We start from the raw sequence: 22,037 nt of genomic DNA on the forward strand, positions 1-22,037 counted from the left end.
ATATAATTCAAGGACTATATTAAGATCATTGTTGGTAAACAAGAGAAGTGTGGAACCAGAAACCAGTGACCCCAAATTGGTGTGTTGGAAACTAGACCTAATTGGTGGACAAAATAATGAGGGGATTGACTGTTCCACTCATCACTCCCTTTTGGGGTCCTTAAAGAGACTTTGGGGAGAAAAAAGGCTACTGGAGCGAGTTTTACCATCATTGCTGCTACCCCCATCATCTTCTGGGATCCCAGGCCTTCTTCGATACTAATCTTGAAAGATGTGCTGACCACACCGAGCCAGAGAGAGGGAGGCAGATGACAACACCACCTCTGCCAGTCTCAGCTAAATCTCAAACACCAGCTGGGATGTGAGGCTATGTCCGCCCCCCATGTGTCCTTTTCTTTCCCTACATTATTTCTTCTCTCTTTTTCTCTCTCTCGCCCCCTTTCCCCCTCTGTTTAAAATGACTCTGGCTTAGCAGCCAAGACTGCATATTTTGCAACTTTGCTGTGAGTCTGACTGGAAGAGGCATCTAACAGCAGTGCCCTAAACAGCCCGATGTGGTACAAGTTTGCCAAGTCTTGGAGTGAGGTTGCAAGTAAAAGTCAACCACCAGACACAGAAGCTGCATCTTCTATCATTGCAGTTCTTTCCTCTTCCCTCTTGTGTTTTTGTCTTATTAGGAAATGGGATAAAATTTTAACAGCAGCAGCGGGAATTACCTCTCCAGCCCATCTCAACTCTTCTTTCCCTCCAAAAGAACAGTTATTACCATATTTGATACCATCTAAATGACTGTCAAACAAGGGTCTTTTTCCTTTGAAAAACTCTCTCCAGCTAAAGAGAAAGGGAACAAGAGATGTTGTTAAAACGAAAGCCCTGTTTAATATTTTAAATTTCAATTACTTAAACTGTGTTCCCTTCTTTTTTATATATCTTTAATAAAATGTTAAGAGGAATTTTAATGGTGTGTTTGTCATGGGACTAAGCAGGCTGAGGTTTCTGAATACCAAATCCCGAACCTTGTTTAACATTGGACAGTCAGGGTCATGTTAACATCTTTAGCTCATATATTCCATCTAAATTAATACAACACATGATTGGTTTAAAATCATGAGATTTTGAAAAATAATAAATCATTGCTTTTCATCTACCTTCTGTTTGTTGAATGTTTAGGGGGAAGCTACCCACCCACAATTCATGTGGGATTATTACAGGTTGAAATCTGTAGATGCTGACAGACCCCCCCACTTAAAATAAAAGTTCAGACCAATATTTAGATGCATAAAATCTAAGTTTAACAGCCTAAGTTTAGGTTCCCAGTTTGAAAATTGTGGCCATGGGGCAGTCACCAAGCCAATGACCTTGGTATATTTGATTTCTCTCTCTGGCTTCCTATTCTGTAAGTTACCAGTTATCCATCTTTGTTCTTTCTTTCAGTGTCATGTGTTCAGTTATCTTAAATGTAGCAGTAGGAAGCATACAAGGAAATTGGATGCTTTGGTGCTTGGCAGATGAATGTCAACTTCAGTTATTGATCTTAGCAGCCATGTTGAGATGGAAAAACAGTATATATTTATTGGCATTTAGAAAAGTACTTCCCAGTAGTACAGTTATAGACACATCTGTTTCAGGCAGTGTGCAAAAAGAGTGGTAGAATCTGGTCCCTTGATGATTAATTACATCAACAGATTTGGGATTTTCTCTTGTCTTAAAGCATTTAATGCATTAAGATTCTTGTAGTTTACGAAAACAGGTTGGTAAAGCCTTACCCAGGACTTAGAAATTTGATTTTAAGTAGCACAAGTAGATAGAGACTCATAACAAAATATAACTAAATCACTCAAAAAGCACAATAAGAAGAGATGGTATTGTTGTAATTTTTGAGTATCTAGTATCTTTATTTCCAGGTAGGTTGATGTTTTTGTACAGGATGCTAATCATAGAATATCAGGATTGGAAGGGACCTCAGGAGGTCATCTAGTCCAACCCCCTGCTCAAAGCAGGACCAATCCCCAATTTTTGCCCCAGATCCCAAAATGGCCCCCTCAAGGATTGAGTTCACAACCCTGGGTTTAGCAGGCCAATGCTCAAACCACTGAGCTATCCCTAGATAGAGCATATGGGTGGAGGGATAGCTCAGTGGTTTGAGCATTGGCCTGCTAAACCCAGGGTTGTGAACTCAATCCTTGAGGGGGCCATTTTGGGATCTGGGGCAAAAATTGGGGATTGGTCCTGCTTTGAGCAGGGGGTTCATTAATCACCCCTCTTGTCTTCTAGAAAAATATTTGTTTTACGTTGTCAGGTAGCTATTCAAGAGCTGTTGTGTACTATTTTAGTCATGATTCCTCGTGTACCAGCAGGGGTATATCACTACACAGAAAAGCATAGAATTAACTCCATAGAAAAGGCCATTTTATTGTAATCTGACAGACAAGATTAAGTCTAATGATTTCAGTGCAATGGGCAAGGTGTATCTAATTGCTTGTGATTAATAGGATAGACTTTGGTATTTATTTTTCTGTAGCTTACAAAGAGAGTTGGTTCCAGAGGTATTGCCAGAATTCACTTTAGTACAGTAACATTCTTATGCCTTTTCTGCCCATTGCCTCTTTGTTGATGGAGGTTAATTGATTTCTCCTGTGTTGCCTCATAGCTCTTTCTAGGATGGAACAATTATTCATTATGTGCCCACCTTCCATCTCTAAATATAATAGCTTAGTGGTAAGGCAGAAGCAAATGGAAGCACTTAAGGGCTGTTAAGTTGTGGGGCAACATATGTAAAAATAGTACTCTGCAGTTACATGGGCTGTGCTATGCCATTTACATCAATCTGTCAGGACTGAGGAGTCCCTGGCATCACCTCTACTCAGTTACACTTAGATCTCTTATCACTTTATCACGGACATTTTCAATTGGACAGTCAGCTAAGATTCTCTGCTTTATCTGGTTTTTGCTCGGTGCAGTTGAGTTGGAAGGAGGGTGGGGGGCAGAACTTGACATGGGGCTGCTTATGGCTCTCTGATTCTCTACACTAATCTGGGCCCTGAAATGCTTAGATCATCCTGGGGTGATCTAATACTCAACCAGGGGTATGGTGTACCCCTGGGGGTACGCAGAGGTCTTCCTGGGGGTACATCAACACAGCTAGATATGTAGCCTGTTGTAAAACTAGGCAAATAAAAAGCACTAGTGAAGTCAATACAAACTAAAATTTATACAATGACTTGTTGATACTGCTTTATACACTGAAATTTAAGTACAATATTTTATATACCAATTGATTTTTTTTATAATATGATAAAAATGAGAGAGTAAGCAATATTTCAGTAATAGTACTTTTGTATTTTCATGTCTGATTTTGTAAGCAAGTAGTTTTTAAGTGAGGTGAAACTTGGGAGTAAGCAAGACAAATCAGACTCCTGAAATGGGTACTGTAGTTTGGAAAGGTTGAGAGCCACTGAGCTAATTTATGCCAGCTAACAATCCATAAGGGACTGTATACCAGTTGAGTTTAACAGGAATGCAGCGTGCTTCAGCCATGTCCTCAACACAACTCCAATGCCAGAAGTGAGTGAGGGATGGGCTGGAGGTACAGGTGCTGGCTACATCAGCTCAGAGCCACCTGAGAGCTCATTCACAGGTGTGTGGGGTGCGGGATCTCAGATCTGGCTGCACCTAGGCCCTCTACTCTGCCTAAGCAGTGCAAAGGGCCAACAGAGAATCTGCCCCTCAGAGTATAAGAACAAAGTCCCAGATCCTCAAAGGCATTTAGGTTCCTAACTTTCAATGAAATCAATGGCATTTAAGAGCTATATATGTCTGGGGATCTGGGCCAAAGGCATTATAATAACTATACAATAATAGATGTACAGTGTCTCTCATCATGTATGTGGATTACAAGTTCTTTGGGGTAGAAGCCATCTTGTACATGTGTTCAGTGCCTAGTCCAATGGAGCCCCAGTCCTGACTAGGGCCTCTAGATGATACCGCAGGATAAATTATAATAAAGGTCTGCAATGAGAAACCAATGTTTTTTGTAGATTGTGAGAAACATTTACAATAAAATAAACAACCAACCAAAAAATCTCCACTATGCAGTATGTTTCCACTCACTGAAGAATTTATATTCAGTTGGGTTCATTATTAGAATGACACTTTATTGTTGCAGAAAGCAGTGACACTTGAATTGCTCATGCCAAACTACATTAGTGTACACCACATGCATAATCAAATATGTTATCTCACTAAAACAGGGCAAAATGTTTCTGACTGGAATTTTAAAATTCCTTTATGGAGACTAAAAGCACTCTGTTACCAATTTTCAAGGGGAAGAGTTTCACTGCCATTCATTGTCCCCAAAAGCTCAGGAGCTGGGTACTATTAGCTTTATGTGAAATGTGAGAGCGGCACTAGTTAATGAAAATGCACAGGTGTAATTTTCTTGCAAAAACCAGGAGCCATACACCACCAATAGAACAAATTAATCAAACTGAAAGGCAAAAAAGATTTCTAAAACGCATCATCTAAAAATTGCTACAAGAGTCTTCTGCAGCATTCCTAATGCACATAGAAAGCTTCCTTTCCTATTTATTAATGCTGTATATAAATAAGATACACCAGAATAGTACACTTGTTACTACTAGTATTCATGTGAACAAGTAATGTAACAATTATTTACACCTCTATACTGCCTTTAATTCAAAATTATCAGAGCACTTTTCAAACATTAATTACTAATTATTATTTATTATTTGTACAATGGCATCTAGAAGCCTTGATCATTGACCAGGACCCCACTATATGGGTGCTGTACAAACACAGAACAAAAAGACAGTCCCTGCCCCAAAGATCTCACTATTTAAGTACAAAACAGGAGACAACAGATAGATACAGACAGTCAGATTGGGATCATAAGGAAACAACCCAGAAGATAGGTAAATATTATACACATGTAAGTGATGAGTGATCTGAGGGACAAAGAGATTAAGTAATTTGTCCATGTTGTGAATAAAATATAGCCAGCCCCGTGCTTTAACCATTAAACCTCACCCTCTGTTAAGCTAAATAAAGATTGACTATTACAAAATGTCTGGTTTTTGCTCATTACTGTACATTACTCAAAAGTGTATTAAATACATTAGAGGCATCACTACTAAATATATTAGAGGACTGCAGCTGATAGGAAATTTTGTAAAAAAGTAAAATGCTTTGTTTGTTTGTTTTTTTGAACTACATTTCTCAGTCCTATAACCATTCAATTTAAACAACTCCTTTTGACTAAAAAGGGAATTTTGTGTGTCTGTTGCGTCTACTGCCATCATGAGGGGATTCTGTATGCCAGTGTGGTGCAAGACTGGGCTCTGAATGTTTAAAGGGACACAGTCAACTTCAAAATCACATTTCTGTATCAAAATTTTGGATCTACTGTAGTTACATGTAACATCTAAAATTACGGTACCTGAAAGAAGTTAGCAGAAAAGAAATGCCTTTGTCAGCACTAGAACTCTTATAAACATTAACAGAGAAGCAGGAAAACTCAATTTTTAAAAGTTTTTTCCCCCTAAATTCAGGACATACTATTCCAAGAGTTGTATTAGAAAGTCAACTTTAAAAAAAAAAAAGCGCTGATTTCAAAGAGTTCAAGTTTGCCAGCTTCTCTTTGTAACCTCAAATTCTAAAAAGTTCTGTTCGATATCTAGGATACTCAGTCTGACAACACATTACCTTACAAATGGCTGGATGAGTCATAAAACTAATGCATAATCAAATAATCTATTTCTGGTGTCGTATAACATAAATCAGCACTCAACTACAAAGACAAAACTGCATAATGTCTGCTTTGCTAAAATGGACAACATTTTTTTTTTATTACAAGTGATACTGGAGTTGTGGCATAGTCCTTGCCATACTTCTCAGTCCCACACAAACACAAGCAAAGGACCAAACTTTAGCAAGTACAGCAACAGTCAAAAAGCACAAAAATCCAAGATAATATTAGGATGCTGAATTTTTACTCTTAATGACAAATCTTGTCCTCATGTCTATGGTATGGAAGGCTTCCATTTTCAACAGAATCAAGATATTTCCACTGTGTAGAGGAGCAGTTTTGGGGAATTCATATAGGTAATGGTTGTTTGTGACTCAGAACCCAGCTGTGCATGGGTCTCCTATGAGGTAATAGTACAAAGGCAAAATGTGTGTATCTATTACTTGTGACATCACATCAGAGGACGTTGGGACAGTGGTCAGAGAAAATTACCTGATTTAAAGAAGATACATTATGCACTCAGCACAGGTCACATGGTGCCATTCCTACTGCTTTCCAAAATTAGGGAGGAAATGGATAGGAGAAAAAGGGTTATGTGATAGAGCACATTACTGAGCTGACAGAGTGGTATGCCCATATAGCGCCTGTTCTGCAAATATATGGCCATGTCCATCTCTGCATAAACCAAAAAAAGCTTGATTGAAAAAAGATATATTTTTCCCACCTTGGAAGATATAACCTCCAAGTTAATTGTTCAACACCATTCCCCAGACTAGATCTGGCTTATGGATTCTAGCAACTTCTATTCCACCCTCAGAGTGCCAAATTGTCTATTTCTATACCGCTATTCAGAATACATTGCTTTTCTTGCCTCCTGTTTACAATCCCAGTTTCCTAGAAATCTCCCAAAGGAAAATGAGCCAGATTCTGCCAACCTGGAAAAAGCAGAAATTTATATGGATGACATTTTAGTTTATGGGAAGAGGTTAGATATCATGGTGTTAAGTGCAGTGTAAGAACCTAATTAGAACAGAATTCCCAGTGCTGATGTCTTACTATTTTTCCAAGGCTACAGCTGCATCAGCCAAAGTTAGCAGCTATAGTTACCCATTCCAATTATATAGCAATGACTGGAAACCCAGAGTATGTTGGTTTAGGTGGCTTTCAAATGCCCAAGACAAAGTATGCCCAAATACAGAATACTTGGTGAATGTATGGGGAACAAGAGGTTCACAAGATCTGTAATTTATTATTAAATACTAATTTTGATAAAGACAGAAGAAAAAAGGTGGGAGGGTTGGAGATTTGAAAGGCTCTGTGTCCTCTTTGTTTATACTATACTCTTTTGTAGGAAATGAGGAAGAAGGAGAAGTGGGGAAATTTCTAGACAGAAGTTCTATAGCGAAGCAGAGAGAGAGGAGGAATAGTCTTATGAATAATAACTTATTCTAATAAAGTTCCTTGTTCAGTATCTTTTTCTGTGATCTTTTTTCACTGTCACATGAGAAAGTCACAGATATAACTAACAGACATAATCCTACATGGCTTGCAGTTTTTGGTTTTTGGTTTTTGCTCAAACCTTCTGCTGTCAGAGCTCTCTTGGATATGTTACTTTATCCTACCCTTTCCTAGCGAGTTTGCTACTTTATTTTGAAACACAGAATCAAGGAGTTAATTTGCTGCAAGGCTGGGCTCCCTAGAATCTTTCAATTTCTTTGTTTTCTGTTTCATTCATTGCTAATTTCATTAGTTCACATTAGCTTCATAGAGCAAACTAAAGCAGTAAACTATTTGTTGTCCTCTGGAATCTCTTTCCTTTTATAGCAGAACACACTTACAATATTACTAACTGTTTTCTGAACACTGGAATTTCCCCCTCTGATGTTATTTAAATTACTTATTTAAAGGAAATTCCATTCACATTTTAGTTACTTCTGTAGTTCTCTTCCCCCTCCATATTGTGCTGGTTCCTCAGATCTTAGACATTTTCTAGCCTATTTCTCTGTTCCCATTTATTTCTTGAGTATTTGAATGTATGGCTTAGAGCCAAGTGACAATGTTTTTTTCATGACTCTGACCTTGACGACTATGAAACCTGTCAGTTGGGATTTCAGGTTGGTAATTCCATGGAAACTACTTTAATTTAAAGCTTTTAAAGATTTAAGGTGGTGGAATATGTCTTAAATGCCTGTGTAAATCATGGGGAAAATGGGATGAAATTGCCTAGGAACCAGAAATGAAATTTCAGTCACTGTGTAAGACATTGGCAAGTGTCAGGTAAAGTCAGTTGGGGCTGTGGACTTCATTGATAATGTGTTTGGCTGTGACGGGTTGCACCCCTGTATTCACATCCTACACACTGTTGTAGTAATCTTTGTACAAAATATGCCTTGTGAGGTTTCGTTTGAAAGCGAATAACTCTCTGGTCAATAATATGATGAAATGTGTGTGGCAACATTATGAACATATGTTGAAATTAGGTCTGAAATCTGTTTACCAGACAAGTGTGGGTAAACCAGTTTCTCAAAGACAAAAGAACAAGATGATGTCTTAGCCAGGTGTCATCAAAATTGATGAGCCATCACCTATTCAGTGGCCATTCTTCGGCAAAACAGGGGGACAGGAACAAACAATCTACATCTTAGCAAACAACAGCATGGAACCTCCTTCACCAAGAGAGGCCTTGTCTCCATCCTCACAGCAGGAATGAACTTCATCTAGGGGTAACCCTTAGGAAAATACATTTCAAAGGGCAACTGGACTGTATAGAGGGGGGCAAAAACATTCCAAGGTATCTCTCCCTATTGAGCTCTCACTCTTCCACCTAAAGAAGACAAAAGAAACTAGACTATTTGACTTACAGAGAAATCCTGACCTGATGTTTGGTCTGTCCTGTTGCTGGGAGCATGTGGTAAGAATTTTATCTTGAACCAAGTCTAGTTTGTTAAAATGCTTCCCAGTGATTAAACTTACCTTATTTCTCTTGTAAACATTTCCAACTTTAATGCCGTAAGTTTTACATGAGTACAAATAGATCTCCTTGTAGTTAAAGAAACTTGTTTTATTCTTTAATTAAAACTAATCCAGTGTTGTCTTTAGACTGAACTGTGTGTAGGAAACTCAATTTATGGTAGCAAATGGATGTGTATTGATCCACTTAGAGAGGCAATGGACATAATATATCTGGACTGTGTAAAAGAGGGATGGACAGTGCAGAACACATGTTTTGGGGGAAACTCCAGATCTGGGAGTGTGTTGGGGTCACCCTGCAAGTGGAAACAAAGGCTGGTGGAAGCCAGAGTGTGACTGATGTGTGGCTGGCAGACTGCCAGGTGTCACTTGTGTGCTGGAAGGCCGTTTGTGAGCAGCCCAGGTGCGAGCTACAGCAACAAAGAATTGTGATGAACCCACTTTTTCAGGGCAGGAGTGACACAGCCCATCAGTGGTCTGGATTGCACCATGTAATGTCACAGGTTATGTCCACACTACAATTAGACACCCAAAGTTGGTCCGTGCCAGCTGACAAGCTCACAGGGCTCTGGCTACAGTACAGACATTTGGGCTCAGGTGGCAGGTTTTTAATTGCAGTGTAGACATACCCATAGTGGCTTCAACTCAGAGAGGACTCAAAGTGGGGTGATTTAGGCTTCAAACAGAGCCTAAAAAGCAAGAAACTGGAGTCTCTAGCTGGATCCTTCTTTAGACCACAGAGCCAGGGATTTCTTTGTGGTCTGCAAGCCAAACTGTCAGAGAAGAATGATCCATCAGTGGTTTGTCTAAGGTAAATGTGGAGACCCTTAAAGAGTTTATGAGGCTTCTTAGAGGGAAGAGTTTATTCTTACTGCCTAATAGTTTGTGTATTTTTTATCTATTTATTTTTTGTCTATTTTTTTATATTTGTCTCTTACTATTTACATACAAATATTCCCCTGGTTAACAGTCTTCCTGCTTGCTTTTAATTAGCCCATAGATTTGAAAGCTAGGATATAGTTATATTTTTAAATATTCCCTACCATTGTAAGTGATTACTCATAGCTGTAAGGGAGTATTATATGGGAGAGTTTGGCCTAACACTGATTTGCTTTCAATAACACATCACACATTTACAGCTAGAAAGAGGGAGATTAGCTGCTTTCTCCTACAATTTATACAAACTGAATGAGGAGTTGGTGGCAACTTAATCAAATAGATATCACCTTCTTATTAGACCCCACCTTGCCATGGGCTGATTTATGCATGGAGGAGTTAATTGTGGCATTTATCTGTTGCTATGGGCCAAGTCGGATATCAGTTATAATTCTTGATTTTTCTGCTGCTTTTGACATTATCAAATTCTTATTTTGAAAGGTGTACTCACTTTTTCTTTTTCAAGGCTCTGTTGTGAATGAGCTTGTTTAACATTTATCTAGTCAAGCATTCTGGATGTTGTGAAATAAAAACTCATCTAATTTTAACCATTGCAAGAGTTCCACTGGACTCATTGTTGATCCTTGGTTTTCTCTGTAACCCTGTTGCCTGTGTTCTATTGGATGAAGCTACAGTTCTGGGTGGTAAAAGAGCTGGGTTCAGTTCCTTTCTCAGCCACTTGAGCAGGTCTCTTATGCTCTTTCTGTCTCAGGTCCCACATCTGTAGAAAGTGGACAATGATGTTTCTTTGTAAAGTCTTCTGAGATATACAAAGGAAAAATATTCTTTGTAATACAGTAGAACTCAGAGATCTCAGTTAAGATCTAGGCTCCATTGTACTGGGCACTCTACACACACAAAATACAAGGTTAAAAACCCTACAGTCTAATTTAAGACAAGACACACCAAATGAGTGTAACAAACAATGTGTGGAAAGAGGGAAAATGCAGTTAACAGACGTGTGCTTATAAAGACACACCATGGAATCCTGTCTCTAGCGATGTCAATGGGAGCTTTGATGTTGACTTCAATTGTATCAGGATTTCACCCATAGCAAGATGACTGCAGGTGCTTTATTTGTTGTTTTTTAAATAGTAAAGAATGAATAAAATTGATATCAGTATTCCTTATTGCCTTGATCAACTAATTAGCTCATGTAGGTTTGAGTATCTGGAGGCCTATAATTTACAGATTACGTTTTGCACGTGATACATCCTCCTTGATGCAGGGAGTTGTAACTTGCAAAATGGGCTGGGTTGTGTATTGTTCTGCATTCTAATCAGTAGGTTCCATACTCTGCCCAACAACTCAGCAGTCTTTGAGTCACTGGGATTTCTCTCATCTCCAAACCACACATAGGAGGAAGAGTATAAACACCTGTGCCCTACTTTCTCTGAAAAGGGAAAAATGCATCTCAATTAGTGGTAGTCATGATTCAACAAAAAATTATTCACCAGAAAATGATGATTTGTTGAAATGGAAACATTGCAGGAATTTCCCAAATTAAAAACATTTGACTAAAATGTTTCCAAATGGTCAGAACATTCTGTTTTGACATTTTCAAAATGTAAAAGCTCTGTGTTTAAGCAAATTTATAGTAAAAAAAATTAAATAGTACAGAAAAAATTCAAAGTCAGAATAAAACATTTTGAAATTATCAAACCAAAATGGTTCAATTGATTCAATCTAAAAATATCTTCAGACTTTGGTTTGTGAAAAGTTTAGAGATTTCACCTTTTTGTCCCAATTCAGGACAAGAAAAAATGTGAAATCTCAAAAATTCTCAGAGGTCAGGAAAACCCTTTCTCACCAAGCTTTAATTCCAAAAGCCTCTGACTCACCACCTGGTGAGGGAGAATGAGAATTAAATAACCTGGCTCTTCCCACAACCCTTCCAGGTAACTCAGTCTATATCCTTCTCTAACTGGCTGTACTTGGTTTGATGTGTGCTATTAAAATGCTGGATTCAATATATTCTTTTGTAAATAAATTTATTAAACATTCAGACATATGGAGGGATAAAGAGAAGTGGACTGTTGATAAATGTTGCTGAGCTAGACAATGAATACATCTGTTTTAAACATGGTCTCTCCCCACAAACATTCAGGGAAGTGGGGGTGAGGTCTAGTCTCTCTTTGTTAGTGGGAGTTGATACTGATGCCAGAGCATTGATGGGAGAAAACCTCAGTCCTGGAAATGTGTGCACATGCTTAACATAAAACACATGCATACAGATGTGCAGGACTGGGGCCTTATTTTGTACTGTAATGACTGACTTTGAAAGGCTAATACTTTGAAAGTTCAGGAGAAGTCATGCTTAACAGTTTTAATGATGGCATTGTTTAGCACTTCATGTTTGTCAGTATGGAATTACTATCAAGTCTTTAGGTTGCCTGCGAAGATGAAGTTCCTATATTCCAGTAATTTTACCTAAATGTGCTGAATGCCTGATAATCAGGCAAAGGGGGATATTCAGCACATTTTGGTGACGTTTTTGGAATGTAGTAATTTTAATCTGTGAAGGGCATCTATGATTCACTCCACATTTTTATGAAAATATTCTTATGATATGAATATGACATAACTGAGTTATACTTTATGCAAGATGGCTCATGTGAGATATCATTGGAAAGGTTTCAAGTGTCAGGAGGTAGCCATGTTACTCTGTATCCACAAAAACAACAAGGAGTCCGATGGCACCTTAAAGACTAACAGATTTATTTGGGCATAAGCTTTCTTCAGATGCGTCTTTAAGGTGCCACCGCACTCCTTATTGGAAAGGTTATGCTTTACTGAATGTGATTATCCAATTTGTATGCCTGTATCATTTCTGTATCTGAAGTTAGGAATGTTAACTATGTAACTGTATTTCAAATGTGTTACTTTGGGTGTCACCCCCAACTAGCGTGTCAGGTACAACAATTGAAAAGCCAGACAGGGCTAATGGGCCATTAGCAGAGAGAATGGACTGTGAAAGAGCTTAGTCTTCCTGTGGATGCTGGAGACAGCCTACGAGCAATGGCTGCTACAGCCATACAGAGACATGGGTCTGAGTCACCTGGGACTAGATACCCCTCCTTCCCTTTTGGAATGGCAGTGGTTTTCCTCTAGAAGACAAAGGGTTCCTGCCTTACACAAGAGATATATAAGGCAGGGGAGTGACATCATCATGGTTCTCCTCTGCCTCCCTCTCCTAAGAGACACTGAAAAAAGACTTGGAAGCAAGAAGTGAACTGGGGGGATGTTACCAGATTTGCTGTTACTTTGGAGTATGCTCATTTAATCGGGTTATTCTTCTGAGGTGTTTTTTTTGTTTGTTTTTTTTGTAATTCTGTTAATGTACTGCTTTTGTTACTTGTGTTTTCATATGGAGCTGTACTTCTCCCTTCTGCAAGTCCCCTCCCATGGAGCTATCCTGCAGGGCCTAGGGTCCCCAGGGCTGGGATCCTCCAGCCCCAGAATCAGATGCGCGAGAGTGCGCACACACACAAACAGCAAGTCTGAGTGGACCGGGTCAGTCAGCACTCTCAAGCTTACCTCTTACATGTCCCTAGCCTCAGTGGGCTGGGTCAAGCAGTACTTCCAAGCTGCCACCCTTATATGCCACAGGTACTGCACTGGAATAGAATAAGCCTGACCAGGTTGGGTCGAACAGCACTTCCAGGCTGCCACCCTTGTATGCCCCTGAACTCGGCGGATTGGGTCAAGCAGCACTTTCAAGCTGTCACGCTCGTATGTCACAGGTTCAGCACGTCCCTATCCCCACTTTCCCGTTACAATTGTTCTGGTCGTAACACACTTGATGAGCAAACCCCACAGTACTTTTGGCCGCTACAGGGATATTTAGCTTAGGTAAGAGGAGTGTTGCTGAAGAGTAAATGGGGAAGCAAGAAACATAAAAGAGTAAAGTTCAGAGACGGACGGAGGGAGGGAAGGAAGCAATCAACTTAACCATGAAAGTTATTTATTGAATAATAATGAGAACTACACAAGGAAAGCCTAAACAGACATAACAGTTACATTATTAAAGATTACAAAAACTGATCAAACAAGTCAGGGTTAAAAAGTTATACCTGAGGTAGAAAAGAAAACAGAGAGAGAGAGAGAGCTGGGGTCTCACTACTCCATGAAGCTTGAACTAGTCAGGGTTCCTAGGTGGTGGTGGTAGCTGAGGGAGACAGGCAGAGCCGCCAGCACGATCAGTCAGGAGAAGATGAAATCCCAGTGGAACTGATTCGGAGTTTGGATCCATGCATCAGAACACTTACTTGAGCGTGGGTAGAGCTTTTTTATAGGGAAACAACAATGGTTCCAGGGAGAACACTAGATTTATTTATGCGTAAACTGATGACTTAAGGGTTTTCTTTAGGCTAGACAATAGGAACAGATCATTCCTGTTTATGGGTGGTGTTCCTTCAAGGGAGCTCACAATGCAATTAGTCAGCTTCAGTGTTTTGGATATCAATCAAGGATACATTACTAGAATTGGTCTGATAACTGCTGAGCTGGGTGTGTGCAGCAGTAGGTTCATTAACATCTGGAGCAGAGATCCCCCATGATGCAGTGCTTCCCTGCTTTTCTGGTCTCAGAGTTCAGTGCGGTTCTTGCCTTGGAATCTCTGTTCTCCATTCCAAATGCTAAAAGAGATATCTCCCTGTCCCATCTTTGAGGCTAAGGGAGTTGCCTTAATCTTATCACCCTTGTCAGGAGGGGGTTTAGGTATGTCTCCCACCGCCTTTTCATTGCTTTCTGTAAATCTTTCTTCTGATTGGTTTTGGTTCAAGCAGAGGCTGGGGTGGGAGGTGTCTTTCGTGAGTCAGACAGGCTGTATACTGTGCCCTGGTTCCCCAAGAACACAGAGCTGACTGGTTTCAGGGAGAAGGGTTGAGCCCAAGCTGGAAGGGCATCCAGCTTGAGAGTAATACCTGAGGTCTCAAGAGGGAGACCAGTGCAGCTGCCTTTTAAGACTTTCTGTAATCTGCCTGCAACACTATCTAGAGTGAGAAATATTATTTGTAACCCATTTCTTTAGGGATACTAGCTTATTTTGCGTGTTTGGTTTCATTTGCTTAGTAATCTGCTTTGTTCTGTCTGCGATCTCTTATATTCACTTAAAATCTACCTTTGGTAGCGTGCCGGGGCAAGGCCAGCTGGCTATAGAAAAGTAGTGGGAGATAGATATATTAGCTCCAGGCTAAACAAATCCCTGGTACCAGGATAAGTGAAATGGCAGCTGCTCCAGGTCAATTAAGACACCTGGGGCCAATTAAGAACTTTCCAGAAGGCAGGGAGAATGCTAGGTTGAGTGGGACACCTGAAGCCAATCAGGGGCTGGCTGAAACTAGTTAAAAGCCTCCCAGTTAGTCAGGTGGGTGTGCATGTCAGGAGCTGTGGGAGGAAGTTGTGCTGTTGGAGAGACTGAGTAGTACACACAATATCAGGCACAAGGAAGGAGGCCCTAAGGTAAGGGTGAAGTGGAGCTTGAGGAAGTGAGGGCTGCTGCAGGGGAAGTAGCCCAGGGAATTGTACATGTCATGTTTCTAAAAGGTCAGCTACCATAGCTGATAGTATTAGGGTCCCTGGGCTAGAACCCGGAGTCGAGGGTGGGCCTGGGCTCCCCACTCCACCTTTGCCTCCTGATTAATCACTAAGACTGGGAGACAACAGAGACTGTGCAAGGAAGGATAACTTCTCACCGGCTTTTGATGAAAAGGGCTCAGTAGACTGTGTCCCTTGTCTCTAGAGAGAGAGAGAAGAGTTACATGGAGGGTCACAGTGAGCCTTTGAGGCTAGCGAAATCTACCAGGAAACATGGGGCCTATGGAGGCAAGGACAGAGCTTTGTCACAGTAGTTAAATTTATTTCTTGTTGGTAATAAAACCCAGTTTACACAGTTTCTAACTGGGAGTGGGGGGAAGAAGTGTGCACATCTCTCTTCACTTTAAGGAAGAGGGTGGATTTTTATAAGCTTGCACTGTACAGATATTTCTATACAGTGCAAGACAGTATTATTTTGGGTTTATCTCCCAAAAAGGGGTGTGCATGTGAGTGCTGGGAGGGTCCTCTCACACAGAGCTCACTTCAGTCTGTGCCTGCAGTGGGGTATGGCCCTACCTGTGTATGCATGCTGCAAGAGGCCAGAGAGCCTAATTCAGCAAAGCAGGGAGAGGGAACCCAGGTTGACTGAGCAGGGGAGGCTCAGTGAAATCCCCGTACATCAGGTGGTATCCCAGAAAGGGGGACCAACTTGTCACAGCATCATAAAAGCTTTGAGACTGGTCAAATGTGAAACCATTCATCTAAAATTATTTTTTCTAATGTTGATGTACCTTGTATAGCCCAATCAATACAACAATGAATTCTACAAGCCACTCATGTTTTAATCCATTTTAGACGTCATGGGGTAGAGGGAGAGAAAGAAAAACAATCTGTCCTGGGACATTTGTCCTGAAGTCCTTGTAATGTAGAGGTCATCTATCTACTGGTTTGTAATAATTTAAAAAAAAAAACACACTATAGAAAATATGCAAAGTTCAGAAATCCACTGCAATCAGAGACCCATCCAGAGGACTACATGGGAATAATATTAATACTTAATGCCTACAGTACATACATCACTATTCAGCAGGAGATCTCAAAGTACTTTTACATGGGCTAGCAAATATCCTTATTTTATTGATGAGGAAACAGAGGCAGAGAAAGGTTAACATACGACTTATTCAAGATCACAGAATGGGTCCCTGGTAAACCTAAGGAAAAGCCCATGTCTCCTGTGTCCAGTGCTTTCTCCACTGGAACATACTATCCTGCCTCCAGGATGCTAATGATGTCAGCCTTCATTGCTTACTTGTTACATTTTCAAACAAGCATCTTCATACTTTTTCCCCATACTGCTACTCACACTTAGAAAGAGGTACATATGAAATCTTCTTAAAAAACTTTGTCTACAAAAAGCTTGACAACGGCTATGGAAATGCTGAAACACTATCCATCATGCTGACCCATATGTCTCATTGTTTCCCCCATCTGTCTGTATCCAACTCTTGTCTCATTTTATACTTAGACTGAGAGTTTTGAGTCAGGGCCCTCTTTTTGTTCTGTGTTTGCACAGCACCTAGCACAGTAGGGTCCTGGTCCATGACTAGGATTCCTATGTACAATCACATTACAAATAATAATAGCATGCCACCAGTAGATTGTAGGATTACAGACTTCATTATCATAAACTCTGGAGTTTTCTTAGTTTGTTCAAGATGACTAGCTTCCATGCATTTCCAAGGCAAGAAGTTACTGCTTAAGCAGTGTCCACTCCCTGCAACAAACAAAAACAAAAAACCACACACCCCACTAGGAGAGGCAGGGTACTGAGCTAGAATCAGGGATTCTCAAACTTCATTGCCCTGCATCCCCATTCTGACAAGAAAAACTACTACATGACCCCAAGGTGGGGGGGGGGGGGGGACTGAAGCCTGAGCCTGCCCAGCCCCACCTCCCTAGGCAGGGGGAAGAGGCAAAGCCAGGGGCCTGCACCCAGGGCTGATGCCCTCAGGCTTTGGCCCCGGCCGGTGGAGCTTGGGCTTTGGCCCCAATCCCAGGGGACCCCCATTAAAACTGGGTAATGATCCACTTTGGGGTCCCAAACCACAGTTTGAGAACTGCTGGGCTAGACCAAATGATGAAAATATAAGAGAAATGCCAGTTTTCCTATGTACCATGTTATTCATGACAACTAGATTCTGTTTTATACTTTCTAGGACTTTTCTTCACAGGAAGCAAACAGGAATGCTCATCAGCAGAAGTGACTTCCATTAATACTCAGGCCATGTTGTGCTTTCATGACTGAACATTAATGAGTTTTTTGAGCTGCTAATGGAATTGGGCAATGCATGGTAAAAAAAGGGAAAAGTTGAGCAGAGGCCTACTTGCTTGGCTCAAGTAAGGAAACTTGGGTTCTAGAATAAAAGCCTCAGCTGTAGCTGCTAATTGATCAGAGACCTGTGTAAACCACAGCTAACAAGTGGTTTCACTTTCATCCACTGCCACCAGCTGTAATATGGTGAGTAGATCACTGATTATTTGGCTTTGCAGGGTAGACATCACTTTAGAATTATCTATATCTGACCATTGAGGCAGGGAACATTGTATAAGCTGCTGTGTAAATTTTATGGTATTAGCACAATATTTTACAATGGAAGATGCTGGATGCGAGATCTCTTCTGACCACTCAGACATTGAGTGGCCACAAGGAGAACAAGAGACTGGCCACAGGGCAGAGAGTGCAGGAGGAAGGAATCACCTTTTAGTCCGTACAGGAGCTGCTCTGCAGAGGCTACTTCAGCCTGGTAGGCTGCTTCTAGAGAAAGAAGAATCTCCAGTTAACAGATCTTCTGGCCCTGCCTATGCCTCTCCTTTGGCCTATGCTCCACCCACCATATACTGCCCCTGTATCTTGGCCCCCACCTGCCATGCAGTAGAGCCCAATTACTTTGCCTCAAGGACCAAAATTCAATCTCAGCTAAAGAGTTTAGCAGCGTCCACCTTTGTGTATTTTAAAAAAAACTTATGTCAAAGCTAGGGAGTCTGGCATTACACACCATAAGTGATGCAATACCATATGGCAGACTGAGGGAGTCTTTGGAATGTCCTTGCTTGAAACAGTTTAACTTGTGCATTAATATGATGTTTTCATGGTAACCAGCTGTTTGTGTTCAATTTGAAAAATATGTGCCGAGATAAATATCAGTATTTCAGTTCCATAATCACTATTGCTGCTTTTATGCTGTTCCTAAGATTTCCCCTGTGAAATAAGGACTATGGGCTTGCAAGGCAGCTTGTTGAATATAAACTGCTTTTTGAATAGGTTCATTTTATAATACATAATGACAGAAAGTGAAAATAATGGACATTGCGCTAATATCTGGCTAAGATAGTCTTTGATTCATGACTAAATTGTAAGAGATCTTTTATATAGTACCTTTTAAATTCCAGTGGAGGTATCCCTTAAATATCCATATTTAAATATAGTATGTCCCAGTAAATCTGCAAGTGCCTTTTCTTTAAGAATACAAAGCAGATATTTATTTCTATTGTGGTGGTGAAATTATACTGAGCCAGACCACATGGGAAATATTCTTTATGGTCTACTCTCATATCAAAATGGAGATGCAATTAATAAGTGAATACACATCGTGGAGCAGACAGTTTTTTAAATGTGGTGGTAACCTCCTCTTATATTATTAAATGTGCTCTTAATGATTAACTGTACAGTACAACTTTTAAAAAATACATTTAATATTTTCCTGCTGAATTCTCAAAGCTTTAATAAATTAAATAGATTTAAATTAAATAAATTTAATAGATTCTTTAATAAAATGATAAAATTATTCATGGTAAAATTGTATCAGAAAAGGTCATTCTAACTCATCTCATAAGGAAATTGAGAATATGATTTTGTTCTCATTTAAAAAAATCTAGCCCTTTTGATCTACACTTTTAGCTCTGATGTCCAAAAGAGTTCCTGTGTTCCTTATTATTTACAAAACACTACCAGATCTACATGTTAAAAAGTCTTCCCTTAATTCACTTCAAAACATCCTTGTCTAAAACATCCTTATATTCTAATTTCTTACTATTCCAATTTTAAACCAACCTTCTTCAGCTTATGCTGGTTTATGTAACTTTCTACTAATAGCAGCTCTTAATGAAGAAGGTAGAGAAAATTTTAAAACATCATTACAGTCTGGTGTCACAAGTGCACCAAGCAAGACAAAAGTTTAGAAGAAAAACCCCCAAACTTTAGGCTTAAGCTCCCTGTGTTAAAATATTTTTCAGTAATTAAGATCCACAAATAATGCAGTTTTAATTAAGAAAAGGATCAAAGTTAAACATTCAACTCCCTCATTAGGATACAGAAAATTGAAAATAAATGCACTGTTACACGTACCTTATTCAGACAAATTGTTCCAGAGAATTGGCATGGTTTAGAGGGTGCAGGTCACCAAACTGGTATCAGAACAAATGAGAAGAAACATCCTAGAGGTTCAAAGGACACAAGCAACAATCTCCTGTTGGGGTCTCCAGAAATTTAAACTTTCCCTTCTCTGTATTATCTTGTTACCTCAATTGATTGTTCTTTTGTTTTCATTGCCTGCCATCCCCTGCAAAAAATAAGTAAAAGACCCTATAGCATGATCATTTTCTGGATGAAATGTGCTTTCCTTGCTTCATGCTTCTCTCTGCTTCTTGACTGACTTGTGCCAGGTCATTGACTATGCCCTCAACATAAAAGGAAGGCAAAGCTCTGCTTAGACTGATAAGGAGTGCTAAGATCCGCATCTACAGTGCTGCTTCAGAGAATAGCAAGCTAACACTTACTATGGATGCAGTAGCAGCAGCAGCATCTGATCATTCATTCTTGTTTCCTGACTCCTCCCCATCAAGCTGCTTGCTTCTGTACCATATTGTCCCTCACTTCATCAGCTCAGAAATGGGGACAAAACCTAGTGAACAAAACCATCTGGAAAGCCTCCCTTTTGCGACATGCTGTGCAAATGTGTAACTCCTGTAAAGATAAGGGCAAAGCAGTTCACCTCAGTCCCAACCTACAAACAGGACTGGCTCTAGGCACCAGCAAAGCAAGCATGTGCTTGGGGTGGCACAATTCCAGGGGTGGCATTCCAGCCACCCTTTTTTTTGGCTTGGGCAGTTGCACTCTTGGAGTGGCAAAAAACCTAGAGCCGACCCTGCCTACAAATACAGCTGCAGCTGTGAGGAAACTGAAGCAAGTGGCTAGGGGGAATGAATGTTGCCTGCTGAAAGCAAATGGGGCATTCTGATCATTGTGGTGGTGTGTGAAAGTCCCACAACAGAAGCTGACTTAAGGACTCATCCTGCAGACAGAGGTGAGGAGTCCCACTGACCTCAATGGGATTATTGACATACATAAAGTTATTTATATAGATGTGTGTTAGATCAGGCCCTTCTGTTGTATTTGGCACCCACCTACCTTGTCATTGTTGTATCTAGTTAGATACGATAACATCTAGACTAGTTTCAGAGTAACAGCTGTTTTAGTCTGTATTCGCAAAAAGAAAATGAGTACTTATGGCACCTTAGAGACTAACCAATTTATTTGAGCATAAGCTTTCATGAGCTACAGCTCACTTCATCGGATGCATACTGTGGAAAATACAGAAGATGTTTTTATATGCACAGACCATGAAAAAAATGGGTGTTTACCACTACAAAAGTGTCTCTCCTCCCACCCCACTCTCCTGCTGGTAATAGCTTAAAGTGATCACTCTGGACAATTACATCTTCCTTCCCTTCCAGCCTGAGGTCAATTCCCAGAGCATTTAAACACATGCCTTTTCTCATTATTTTCTCTTCTCCTCTAACATATCTGGCAAAAATTAAAGGGTCAGATTTATTCCTGGTGTAACCTCATTGAGGTCAAGAATACAATTTAGTCCATCTTTTTTCAAATTACCTTTACAGGAGCATTTTTTGTACATCCCACTCCATTAAAAGCCATAAATCAGTTTTATATTATTGACACTTAAATTCCCTTTAGAAGGGCATAGAAGGAATAGTTTAATATTTATTTTCAATATATAAAATGATCTATGCATTTTTAAATGCATGAACAATTACAATTGAAAACACACAGTAACAATAATAATCTTTGTGCAATACCACACAAAGAAAAAGGTGGTCTCTTGTAGCCAGCTCTCAAACCAATGCTTAAACTCCACCCAAAAGCTAATAAGTTGCCACTAATGACCACCAAACACCAATCTAATGTTCTCTGTGTAAAGCGCCTTTTACTAAGTGGACAGCCACTATTCTTCAACTTCAGCTTTTGGATGATCTCCCAGTATAGGCTCATGTAGTGCATTATAGTATTCCAAGCTCAAACTGACAAAGGCAAGTATAACTGTGGCATAGTCCACATCAGAAGGAAGAGGTTGCATTGTTCTCAGCAAGCACACAGGAGAAAAAGCACTCTTGGCCACAGCTGCTACCTATGTTAAGGGATATTCAAAAACAAAAACTTATTTTTGGACTCTGTGGTTGCAAGTTCTTGGTCAGGTCCGAGAGAGGGGCTGCTAGCCTTGCAAAATCAGGTATGAACCAGCAGTATTACCCTGCCAGTCCTAGGTACTGCCTCACTTGCCTCTTTGTCATGGGGGCAGGCCAGTCTTCTAGGGCTTGCACCTTATCTACTAGGGGCCTCAGCTTGCCACTGCCCACTGAGTACTCTAGGTATGTCACCTCCTGTTGACCAAAAGATGACATTTTGCCAGGTTTGCCGTGAGCCCAGCCTCTTTTAGGGCTCTTAGCACATTGGCGATGTGCTGGAGATGGT

At 40.2% G+C, this 22,037-nt stretch overlaps 1 protein-coding gene across 3 annotated transcripts in view; it reads right to left on the reverse strand.

Annotated features, from left to right (window-relative positions):
* Nucleotides 1–20,192, reverse strand: part of MCHR2 (melanin concentrating hormone receptor 2) — an 82,794-nt gene extending 62,602 nt beyond the window's left edge. The window contains exons 1-2 of one of the 3 annotated variants that reach the window (XM_073336855.2): nt 20,045–20,192; nt 19,614–19,827 (exon numbers count right to left, since the gene is read on the reverse strand). The gene's annotated coding sequence lies outside the window, so the exon portion shown is untranslated. The other 2 variants (XM_073336854.2, XM_073336853.2) reach the window with 2 other exon arrangements.
* Nucleotides 20,193–22,037: the final 1,845 nt, after the last annotated feature.

Source organism: Lepidochelys kempii, chromosome 3 (genome assembly GCF_965140285.1).
Source record: "Lepidochelys kempii isolate rLepKem1 chromosome 3, rLepKem1.hap1, whole genome shotgun sequence".
Classification (NCBI taxonomy): Eukaryota; Metazoa; Chordata; order Testudines; family Cheloniidae; genus Lepidochelys; species Lepidochelys kempii.